Source organism: Penaeus japonicus, unplaced genomic scaffold (genome assembly GCF_977035675.1).
Source record: "Penaeus japonicus unplaced genomic scaffold, GWHDUDI00000001_assembly GWHDUDI00000002, whole genome shotgun sequence".
In the NCBI taxonomy this organism is placed as follows: Eukaryota; Metazoa; Arthropoda; class Malacostraca; order Decapoda; family Penaeidae; genus Penaeus; species Penaeus japonicus.
In genome coordinates, this window is record NW_028234404.1 from 30,999,054 (window position 1) to 31,011,553 (window position 12,500).

At 53.1% G+C, this 12,500-nt stretch overlaps 1 protein-coding gene across 18 annotated transcripts in view; it reads left to right on the plus strand.

Moving 5' to 3' along the window:
• Window positions 1-12,500, plus strand: part of LOC122246490 (uncharacterized) — a 124,523-nt gene that overhangs the window by 30,991 nt on the left and 81,032 nt on the right. For 2 of the 18 annotated variants that reach the window (XM_043005070.2, XM_086549682.1), the window contains exon 1: window positions 11,296-11,884. The exons of 14 other annotated variants lie outside the window; for them this stretch is intronic. The gene's annotated coding sequence lies outside the window, so the exon portion shown is untranslated. Of the gene's footprint in view, window positions 1-11,250; window positions 11,885-12,500 lie in introns of those variants that run through there. 2 more of the 18 variants (XM_086549686.1, XM_043005072.2) reach the window with 2 other exon arrangements.

Consider the following 12,500-nt stretch of genomic DNA (forward strand, 5'->3'; position numbering starts at 1 on the left):
ACACAGACCCCCACACACTCACACAGACCCCCACACACTCACACAGACCCCCACACACTCACACAGACCCCCACATTCATACACAGACGCACACGCTCACACACTCACACTCACACATAAACACACACACTCACACTCACACACAGACACACACACACACACACATTCACATTCGCACACACGCACACACACACACATACTCACTCACTCACTCACTCACTCACTCACTCACTCACACTCTCACACTCACACTCACACTCACACTCACACTCACACTCACACTCACACTCACACTCACTCTCACTCTCACTCTCACTCTCACTCTCACTCTCACTCTCACTCTCACTCACTCTCACTCTCACTCTCACTCTCACTCTCACTCTCACTCTCACACTGACTCTCACTCTCACTCTCACGCACACGCACACGCACACGCACACACACGTACCGTTTACCGATAGGATATTTCTCCGGGAATAAAAGAAAAGGGAGTTAGTGTATTCGCATAACAAACGATTTGTAGGTTTTATTTCTCACCTCTGTCTGTTGAGATTAATGCAAAAAGAAGTTTGAAAGTTTGGAAAGTATTGAGGAGAAGGAATCATTCCGTAATTGAGGTATGTATTTGATATGTTTCGACTTGAGGACTTGTTTCACCATTGCGCACTTTACATAACTTTGAATATGTAAAATTGAGGTGTTAATTACATTTTCGTTGTGGAATTATTCGTTCTCATTCTTACTCTTTTTCTACAATGGTCACAATCTCTCTTCAAAATAAGGTTGCAAGGCCTTGTTGAGTCCCATAACAGTTCTTTATAAAGGTTACAAAAGAATGCTTGTGTTTGCCTTCCTATCGCCACCTTATCAGTCAGACGTGAAGCCATATCACTAGGACATCGCAGATCACCATCTTGCTTTGAGGGAATACTTGGTTCATGGAATTTGTGTAAGTATTTGATGTGCACACTGTCTTCCCTTGGATAAAGGAGAAGGGAGGTCTTTAGTGGCAGATCTGTTGCAGAAGGAAGGACGCCCAAGTCTACGATTGCACGGAGTAGCCACACTTATCAATATACCGGGTTTTACTGCCCTCCGAGTCCAACTAGATTGGCCAGTGGCTGAAATTTTGGGGCCGGAGTGCTTGTTGAATGTTTGCAGTGTGGCGTACTTTAAATATACCGACGGTGACTATCGGCAATAACGTGCGCAAGATCCCGAGAGCCAGAATTCCGTGCAGAGACGGCTACAAAGAGTGACTTGTTCAAGCACTAACCAGGAGTCCAGGATCCGATGTTGGACGGATGATTTCTATCAAATATCCCGTACTTCAACTGCAGCAGCGTCGCGTCGAAGACAGAGGTCGCAGTCATGCCCCAGGGGCGTGTAACGGCTTCGGCGGCGAATATGTGATAATGGTGAGCCCGGCAGGAGTGGATAAACACGGCGAGCCCTCGGTCGCTGTCGCTGGCTTGTACCCAGCGCTTCCTCGAGGCCAGGCTGCTGTACCATCTGCCTCAAGATCTGTTGCAACACTAGTTGTATTGTAACTAGTGTTATAACACTAGTTGCTTGTACAGGTGCCTGTAGACCTATAGCGCCATCCCAGACAGTGCGTTTGTACTGCATGAAAGCAACATCAGAGCGACGCAGCCGTGTGTTACCGCAGGGGCACCGAGCTGAAGTTGCGGTAAGACGTGAGAGGGACTACCGTTGGTCATTGCTAGTCTTTGGCACTCTCGTCTGTCCATTATGCTGCATCATGTGGGCACCCCGTGTATACGTGTTGGGTGTGGCTACCTGGGAGGATGAGAAAGGCTGCGGGCATGGGCGGTGCGGGTGGCAGTGTGTCTTGTCGAGAAAATGTCGCTGCCGTATGAAGCCGGCCCGCCCGCCCGTCCGCCCGCCCGCCAGGCTGGCTTATGGAAATAGTGACAACGACGAAGAAGACTCTGTAAGGGCGAGTATTGCATGGCGAGCGTATTAATATCCCAGTTGGGTCTGTGGAGAGATAATTGGGACGCGGGCGCGGGGATATATCATTAGTGGGCCGTGGTGCCGTCACCAGAGCGGGGCCTGCGTGTTAGCGGTCCAAGTCCTGCCCGTGGACCGAGTCCTGCTATTCACCTCCCTCCTCGTGGTCCTGCTCCTGCTCCTGCTGCTGCTGCTTACGGCCTGCCGGTTGGGACGGCTGCCCTGCTTGGCGACTTACTCTTTCGCGCCTACCTGCCTGCCCGCCCGCCCGCCCGCCCCTAACCTCTTCGCCTTCCTCACTTTCTATGACCTTTGGCCCGCCCACTCCTTCGCGCTGCAAACACCCGCACGGAAAATAGAAGCGACGATCGCCGTTTCCATGTGCACACGTGTAGACATCTGGCGACCGAACACATGTGCATCGGATCTTTAGGGCCGTATATACATGTCATTTCACGCGCGGCTAATTACAGCAGCTCCCGCATATGCACTCATGGAGTGCATGAACATACTCAAGTGCGCACGCAGGTTCGCACATTTTGATATTGAAGAAAATTATTCGTGAACTTGGCTACCAGGTGACGTTGTCTCGGAGCTAGTTTGCTTCTAATTAACTAATTTCTGGTTAATGTGAAAGGAAGAGAACGTAAAGCTCGCCCAAAGAGCGGCTCAAAGCAACGACCGAACGGAATCTCCCCTCCTTCCGGGCCCAGACCTATTACACTGGACAGGACACGCACGCACGCGCGCGCGCGCGCACACACACACACACACACACACACACACACACACACACACACACACACACACACACACACACACACACACACACACACACACACACACACACTCACACACTTGCACGTACACGCGCGTGCGCATACACATTCGGAGTCCTCGCCCGCACCTCGCTAACACTAACAGGATAAGCTCGGCCATGGTCGGTGATGCGCAGTTGCACAATCACGTAGCAGCCCAGCGCCGGGGCCGCCGCCGCCACCACCGCCGCCACGGTTGTTACGCCCGGCGCGGGTACTGCTCAACCCGCATCTCCGGTTTCCAACCGGAGGATTTTCTGCTTCCGTCGAGGCGCGAGTGATGAAGATAGACGTAGTCGTCAGCATGGCTGTAGCGTTGTAAAATGAGAGTTTGTACGTGTGTGTGTATGCGTGTTTGCGCATGTATGCGAGAATGTTTAGGAGTGTGGTGGCGAGGGAGGAGCGGGGGATATTCTTCGCGAAGGAGGCGAGTCGTGGTGAAGGTGTGCTGGTTGTTAGGGCCTCCCTCCACCAGGCTCGACGGGGGCCCCGGGCCGAGACCTTGGGGGAGAGAACAGCTGGGACGGGGGGATGGGGTGGGGGGCAGCGGGGCCGGATCATAACCACGGTATCTTTCCGGTCCATCACGGACGCTGGTCTCCCTCAGGATTTCTGGTGACCTGCGCACCTCCTTCTAGTGCGTCAGTCGCTTCGCTGTCGTCCTCGACGCCTTTGGCTGATACGTCGTCCACTCACGTCGAGGTTTCATGTTAGCCAGCCTCTTCCTGAGCTTACGTCACATTGCTACTCGTCTAACTTTAAGATAAGAAAAACGGTGGCCAAAGATTGTTGCTGAAATGAGAAGGCGCCGGAGTACATATGTAGCCTTGTTTATATGCACCTTTGCTTATGTTTGTGTGTGTGTTAGTGAGTCGCGACGCCAAGGGTGGTTATGGTAGCGCCAGGCCACGCGATGGTGATGGCTGCGAGTATTGGAGCTCAGGAGATGATGACATGAAGTGTTGTCTTTGTACTTACGTGAGGGAAAGAGGCTACGTTTATTGTTCGCGGTATTTAGAGGGGGAAGGAGGGGAGGGGAGTGGTGGGTCAGGGAGTGAAATGTTGGGCAGGGGAAGGAGGGAAGGGGGACGGGGCAAGATCAGGCTGGAGTTTCGTAATGCCAGGCATGTGTCGACCACCACCCGTAGAGGTTCTGGCACAGGGATGACCACTAGGGTTCCACGCTACTACTTTTCACCAGCGCCTCATGTCCACTCTCGCCCTCGCCTTGCTGACGCTGAACCATCATTATCTCTCCGTCGGCATCAACGCCATTGATACCATTCGACTGTAATTTGTCTGCCACAACCAAGTAAAGGATTATGATGTCATTTCTCGTATTTTCCATCACAGCCACTACCTGTTGCAGGTGTTTTCACGCCGTCACCTGCGAGGTTTGATCGGTTTTGCTATCGTAGTATTTATTATGTTCCCTTAATCGTAGCCTCAGACTCTTTACTTTACTAAACTTGTTTTCCCAAATAAAATAATCTTAATCTGCTAGTGGAACCAGCGTCAGCGTCGTTAATAGTTCCTCGTCAGCTAAAACTAAGCACCTAAGCTGCTGCGAATACGTGCCATTAGTTTATGTACGCCGCCACGACGTTAGCGTTAACGTATCTACAACCCAGGCGCTAGTGCCACCACGACGCTGGCACGAGAAGAAATCGGTTGCTAGCACTAGTGCTGTTACGATAATCGCATCAAAATCGTGACTGGTATCCTGATGGTGATTGCTCTGGTATTGGCAACGTTTCGCTAATAGCACCGCTGTGGTATCGCCAGTGCGATTCGTTCGGTACCTCCCCCTCCCCCCTTCTCCTTCCAAAGCGAAACGTCGTCAGAACCAGACGCAGAGTCCTAACATCACGGCGACGCAAACTCCAGCAATGTAATGACGCCAATAACAACATCGTCGAGACGTTAGCACCATGACGACGCTAGCGCCAACACCACGCACTGCCGCCGAGGCATGTTGGACACAGCGGCTCCATAAATAACCGGCGACAGATTTCCAAGGTCTCCGCCTCCCGCTCTCATCGGCGCTGTCACCGTGGGTGTGCGGGCGTGGGTGTCCTATTAACAGGATTTGTATGCTTATATTTGCATGTTAGCGTGTGTTTTCGTGGAAGCCTACTCCCATGCGAGCGTGCAGCGCGAAGGTGTGCAACGAGCAATCAGAAGCAATGAGGGTGGCGGCGGCGGCGTAGTTAGTGAGCGGGTGAGGGCGGGCAGGGCGGCAGCGAGGCCAGCCCACACCGGCCCCGTCCGGCTGTCGTATATATCTTGCCAGTCTCTCCCTCCGCCGCCGGTGCAGGTTTTTTTACTCGTAGCGGCTCTCACGCCCCTCCCGCGTCATGTGGCCTGGGATCATGTTTACACCAAACCTGTCCCTGCGACCGCCCCCACCCTGCGACCACCCCGACCTTCCGGCCACATCTGCCGTTTCTCACCCTCATCCCTCTCGCCCCTTCTCCCCATCCGGTATGACCATTCCTCGGAGCCGACTACTCTCCTCCGCCACCTCCATGGCGACACCTTCCTTCCATCTGCCTCGCCGTCTGCCTCATTGTATCCACTTCGAAGTCGCCTCACGCATGTGCACAGGCACCGAAGTCTCCCACGTACACTCCCTCCACCTCTTCTTTCACTTTCCCTCCATCCGCTCGCCGCCTTCCTTCGCCCACCCTCCCTTCACCCTCCCTCCCTCCCTCCCTCCCTCCCTTCACCCTCCCTCCCGCCCTCCGGGTCTAGCCAGGATGCTTCTTGGTAGGAGGGAGACGAAGCTTGGGGCGGAGGAGCAAGTGCGACAAGAAACTGTAAGAGTGAGGTCGGATAAGTGGTCGGTCGGTCGGTCGGTCGGTCGGTCGGTCGGTATGCTGGGCGGGCGGGCGTCGGGCGGGAAGGCAAGCGAGCGAGCGAGGGAGCGAGTGAGCGAGTGTGAGCGGACGGGCGGGCGGACGGGCGGGCGGGCGGGCGGGCGGTCGAGCGGGCGGGCGGGAGACTGGTCGGGTAGTGTAGCGTCTGGCGAGTGTTTGAAGAGGCCGCCGAGGGATGAAGGGGGGTCACGCACAAGAAAGCTGTAATCCGTTTATTCGGGCCAGAAGATGCCCGTGCGTGTTTCCCCGGGGCGGAGGCGGGAGAGAGGAGGGGGGGGGCGAATTTGTGTGTGTGTGTGTGTGCGTGCGTGCAGGGTGTGTTTGCGTGATTGTGTGTGGCTGTTGTGCTAGAATAAGTGTGATGCCAGGGCAAAGCGAGGGTGGTGACGGGGCGGTGCACGTGTACCGGCGGCGGCGCGGTGGCGGGGCGGGCATAGCGGCGGTCACCAGCGAGTGATCCCAGACCCCCCCGCCCCCCCACGTCCTGGTCACTGCCTCACCACACGACGGACCTACTACCTCTCGCTCGTCAATGTGTTACATGTTATGGGAAGCTTTCGAAGCTTTTGGCTTTGCAGTTAACGTTTTAAAGTGAAACCTGAATTACACATGAATTGCTTGCTTGCTTGCCGTCGTATATATTGCATGGAAATCCGAAAGCAGAGAATATGATAGACATACGGACATGACTCATGCTTTCGAATGTTTCTTTTGTGCAGGAAGTGCCAAGGAGGGCGGGTGTAAGGGCGTAAGGGCGGGCGCTGGGAATCATGTGGCCAGTACGACTACTCTAGACTATCTAACAAATAACAGAGGCTTGTTTCTAGTTGACGTATACGACTATGTATGTATGTATGCATAGCAGTAATTGGGGTCGTGTGAGCCATCCGCGCTCTACTACACCGACCATGGCCGTGTTGTGTGAATATTTGACACTGAGCCACCGACCGACCGACCGACCGACCGACACCAGGCGGCCTTTCCCAGCGCCGCGCGTCGTTGGGCCTCGCTCACGTCACCACGCATCTGCTTTGTTGTTTCCGTCCTCGTACCCAGCCCTCGTCCCGGCCTCAGCGTGACCCTCGCCCCGGCCTCCCCGACCTCCATGCCCACCAACCCACCGACCGACCGTCCGACCGTCACCACGACCCTCATCCCGACCGTTACGACCTCCCGGCGGTCGTCACCCCAACCCTCGTTTCAGACCTCGCCCTTACCCTTACCCTCACCCTCGCCCTCGCCCTCGCCCTCGCTCTCCCCCTCGCCCTCGCCCTCACCGCCGCCCTCACACACTCACTCCGCTCTCACCCGATATTTAAATACAAAATGACCGGTAGAACAAGAGGAACACAACAGAGTCTATATTGCTTCGTGTTGTAACAACCTAATCTGCTTATAGAACTAAACCGATCAAGTACTTACCTACAATCAAGTGCTCGTTAATAATTCCGCCAGGTGAACACTCCCTCAATGATCGTGTACACGATGCATGTATACGAGATTCATGACATGCGGGTCATGTATACGCCATGAACAGTAATTTTACTTGTTTTGTATCGGATCCGCACACGTTAACTACGTTCGCGATGCAAAACCGTGATGGAAGATCGAGGGGCGCGGTACGAGTGTGCTTATTCGTGATGATCTGGAATGCTTGCGATGCAACATTTTATACAATACGTCTGCCTTGGGTAACGACACAGATTGAGATCTAAGGTGAGTCATGGGCTTTTTTTCAATCGAGTTGATGCTGACGCCGTATATCCAAATATTCTGGACATTGCGATTAAAGTGGAGCACGAATATTACAAGCAATATATCACATGTCGGTAAGCGAGATGTCTATGGTTAGTTAATTAGTTTCTATTGATATTTTTTGTCCGCCCTGTTTGCTTTTGAAGCGTCTCCTTAATTACAAAACATAACCCGATCTTCTACACCAGGCATGTAATAGTACCTGAAAGGATCTGTAGAGGATGTAATTAATATGCACTTTTGTTATACATTGTAGATGAGCAATCAATGTAAGGGCAAGAATTAGGTCAGGAACCTGCAAAAAAAGAAAGCTAGGTAGGCAGTAGGGTGGTAGTGGTGAAGGTAAGACGGTCCACGTATGGCCATTATTTACAGAACAATTCTCCGGCGGCGTAAACAACCGGGTCCGCAAGCCACATGGACGCTCTGTGAGCAAAGCACGCCCTCGCGCCCACGCAAGCACGGATGAGACAACCGGGACCCGGATGCAGCGGTTCACATGCTTTGTGCGAGCCATGTGTCGAGGGGCTGTTGCTGCCATGGCTCAAGAACGCAGCATTGTTCAGGATGGCTGAGATAGTGTCCGCCTGTGTCGCCAAACTTGACTTCAGTCGAACATTTCCGGCCTTCGTTCCTTAGTCGTCGGCAATGCTAAGTTCTGGCGCCGCGAAACCGCTTCTTTTCCGCTGTTTTTATGAAATCGCGTGTAATCTTCATGAAGCAACCGGCGTCGTCAATAATGAAGAGTTGTCGTAGTATCTGCGAGCGTCCCACTGGCCATGCAGTATACATTACTTGCAACATACTACTGTCACTCGTGTCAGATCTGCAAAACACCGTGCCGCTCTCAGCCTTTCATCAATTTTGTGAACGAGTATAAATAATTTGCCTCCAATTCAACACTGCTTGTTTTATTTTATTAAAGTTCGTAAATCTTACATGTGGTATTGTTTGAGCCTCGTGAAATTTAAACGTTGCATGATGGTGAGGGGAGTAAAGATTAGGATAAGGCCCGAAAATCTGAGGAACCTCTCTCACGTTGGCATTTTAGCTTGCAAAATATTACGAGTTCCCAAACTCGATGTACCGCGTCGTACATGCCAAACACGCGGGTTTAACTCTGGCTGGAAGGTAGCTTCAATCCCAAGTTTCATTGCTTTCGTTGAGGCGCTGCTTGTGGCAGACGGGCACTGCACTCCACCCTCCAACAGGCAGACGGACGGTGCGCCCTTCCTCAGGTTGCAACATGAATTTCCCCTATTCGCTTGCTTTCCCACTGAGACCTCCCCTCCTTCAGTAATTATCAGGTGGTCGCAATTCCTCTCCCAGGTGGTTCACGTAGGCATTGCGTTCCAGTGGTGGTGGTGGTGGCGGTGGTGGTGGTGGTGATGGTGTAGGTGTACAGTCTAGTGGTGTCTGTTCCCCCGAAGGCGCAGCATGGCCACTTCCCCTTGTTGGAAGGTGGAGTACCTGCGTGCTCCCCTCGGCGGCGGAGGCGGAGCGGCACGTCTGCCTTCTCTTTGTTGTAGCACGTAAGCCTTGCGCCTTTGTCACATCATTCCTCCTCTCTTTCTCTGTGCTTTTCGGTCGCCCTTGATCAGGTTCAGATTGCTCACGAAATACCACTTTAGTAAGCTCGGTCGCCGGTCATGGCGTAGCCCTGCGACCAAAATTAAAGCGATGCCAAATGATCATCGACTCTCGCTGACCTCTGGTGCCTTGGACATACTCATTAGTGTTTGGCCGTAAGCCCCGACCCATGTCTTCCCCTGATGCGTGGCCCCTAGCGGTACCGCCGCTCTACCCTCGTCTAGAATGGCCCTTACCGTCCGCGCCCAACTTCCTTACCGACCGCAGGGATGTTGCCAGCTGGAGTGCCTTGCTTTTTTCCCCTCCCTGCCTGTGAGCGCCGCTCGTCGCGCCGGGAGAGTCGTCGCTACAACGTAACTGTCCTCGTCAGGTTTTTATTGCTGCCAGAATCCACCTTGTTTTTTGCCGGTGGCCTCTCTGAACTTTTTAGCCGAATTACCTTTTTTTCTTTTTCTTTGTGCGAAAGTGATGATTTTTAGAAGATAAGGAGCATCGGGAATTTAGAATAGTTTAGATGTAAGTAGATGAATATCCTAAATGAAAGTGTTTGCTAATAATTGTCGGAGTATGTGAGAGCGTGGAGGTGCAGGAGGCGGCAGGTGGTGATGGCGGTGGGGAGGGGCCCGGGGAGGGGGAGGGGAGGGTAGTTGCGAGGGTCTCCGCGGCCCCGCGAGGCGAGCGAGGCTAGGAGGGACAGGCAGGAGGGGTCGTGTGAATGGCTAGTTGTCGCAGCAGGGAGACCTCGTCACGGCTTTGGGGGAACCTAAACCACCTGATAGCCACGTCCTAGGGGAGTGCAGAACCTGGTGGACCTGCTGATCGAGGCCGGCGGAGAGGACTGCTGCACACGCACTAATGCATACGTTCACGTACACGCATACACATTCACCTACACGCGGTCACGCACACAGATTCACTCGCGTACACATTCACGAACTCGCGCACATATTCCCCAACACGCGTACACATTCACACACGCGCGTTCACATTCACGTACACGCTTGCACATTCACACACGCGCGTACACATTTACGCACACGCGTACGCATTCACGCACACGCGTACACATTCACCCACATTCGGTCACGCGCCTAGATTCGCTTATCGGCATTCACTTTCACTCACAAGCACACGCATTGACACACACACACACACATGTTCACGCACAAGTATACTCACAATCACGAATGCACGGGCACATTCACTAACATCCAGGCATGTAGCTGCGAACGCATATTTAAAGATATTAATATGCACGAATACATATTCGCTCTCTCTCTCTCTCTCTCTCTCTCTCTCTCTCTCTCTCTCTCTCTCTCTCTCTCTCTCTCTCTCTCTCTCTCTCTCTCTCTCTCTCTCTCTCTCCCCCTCTCCCCCTCTCCCCCTCTCCCCCTCTCCCCCCCCCCCCTCTCCCTTGTCTCCCTCTCCCCCTCCCCCCTCTCCCCCTCTTTCCCCCTCTCCCTCACTCCCTCACTCCCTCCCCCTCGCCTTATTCCACCTTTTCTCTCTCCCTCTTCCGCTTCCCCCTCCTCTATCTCTCTCTCTCCATCCATCCATCCCACTCTCTCTCATATCATCCCCCTCCCTCTCTCAACTCACTCTCGTTCTCTTTCTCATTCTCACTTTTTCAGTCTTACTCTGTTACTCTTACTGTCACTCTTACTCCCCCTCTTTACCTCTCTCTCTCTCTCTCTCTCTCTCTCTCTCTCTCTCTCTCTCTCTCTCTCTCTCTCTCTCTCTCTCTCTCTCTCTCTCTCTCTCTCTCTCTCTCTCTCTCTCTCTCTCTCTCTCATTATCATTCACCCTTTCGTTCAGACTCCCTATCAGCCCACCGTCCTTGGGAGCCGAAGAAGACGCGCCGTCGCTCTGTTCTTCTCCGATCCAACGAAAGGGTTTCGGAAAGGAGGCAAGACCGACGCATGAGGAAGCATAAAGTACGGTGCATGTATTCGCATGTCGTACGTGGCGGGCTTTGTGTTCCTGGTCGGGTATTTTTTTTTTTTTTGTTATGCTATTATTCATTTATTTGTTTGCGTCTTCGGTTGTAAGGGGGTTATTGGTTGAGCAAGAAGTGTTGGCTCGGGTACGGTAATTAGACTGCACTACGCTCCGGTAAAATATCTGTAACCTGGGCCTGAAGTCCTTGAAAGTCGATTAGTGGAACTGCGGTATTATGTCGCAACGGTCGGCGAGGCTGGGCGTGAGGTGAGGGTCTGGCGTGAGGGTGGGTCTTCCATCGGTTAGTGGTGGTGGTCGGGTCGGGCAGTGTCTTCCAGCTGATGGGTAGTGTCCCCACCACCACGCTCGCACCCGCGCGCGTCTCTGCTGCCCTACGCGACCCTACACACAACTCCGGGAACTTTGCCAGGCCTAGGGACTTGTGATCTCGCCCTGTTACGGAATGTGTTGTGCAGTGAAATTGTGACTTTGCAGTGAAAAGAGTGAGGTCAGTGTTCAGTGGGAACATTTTCATAACTAGCGGTGTCTTATCCAGAATGTTTTCATTTACTCTAGCTTTCATGGCCTTGCAGAATTGCTGTAAACATTGACGCAACGCGGCGTGTTATTCGTCTGTTACTGTACGTTAACTTGCTTTGGCGGCTCGAGTGCTGGTGCTTGGAACAAGTATTTGTCTTTCTAGTGTTAAACACCACGACAGAGGAATGCGTGGACATTTTCTTGATATCGCCGCCGCATCATCGTCCATGTGAAACGCCCTATCGCCGCTGCCACTCGCCGGTGATACCGATACTGTGGCTGCTCGTAACCTCAACTCCTCCCTCCACCGTTGTCGTCCTAGTCGTTTTCCCCTCTCCGAATCCGCCTCGCAATCCACCACATTGCACACCCCACTCGAAGCATTACCAGGTGAATATCTCGGTGTGTAATTGCTAGTGTTGTTTGGGCTTCAGTGAAAGGTGTGCGCGCCACATAATGAGATAACTCGAGGTCGCGCGATATATATTGGAACAGGATCTACTCAGGCCATGATAATAATGATGAAAGGATAATAGCCAGTTGTGACTGCTGTTCGTAGACACGAGTCATTCAAGGTTCAACCATAGCATGCAGCCGGTCCTATGCGAACTCGATTCTTCGTGTGCAGAAGGACAGATGATCAAAGGAACTTTTGAAGATCATCTTCCTCACGGGGTAAAGTGTGTTCCGGGGGCATCTCCCACACACCGTTACACATCCTCCTTCGTGCCCAGGCCAAACTGCGAGGGCAGGCAGGCAGCCTCGCCACACCTTCCCCAGTGTGAAATAATCTCGAGATTCGGATCGTCAGAGTGACTTTTCATTAATAATTGTAGGTGTCGTTTAAAGATTCCTGTTGCCCAAGGATGTGCGGGGAATTTAGAGGTGGGATGATTTGCCGGGCACGTGCGAGCCAGCCAGCCTCTCCCTCCACAAACAGCCCCCCTATACCCCCGGTTCAGCGCTTGCTGACACTTAAATATACACGGGAGTTTTCTGAAGGTCA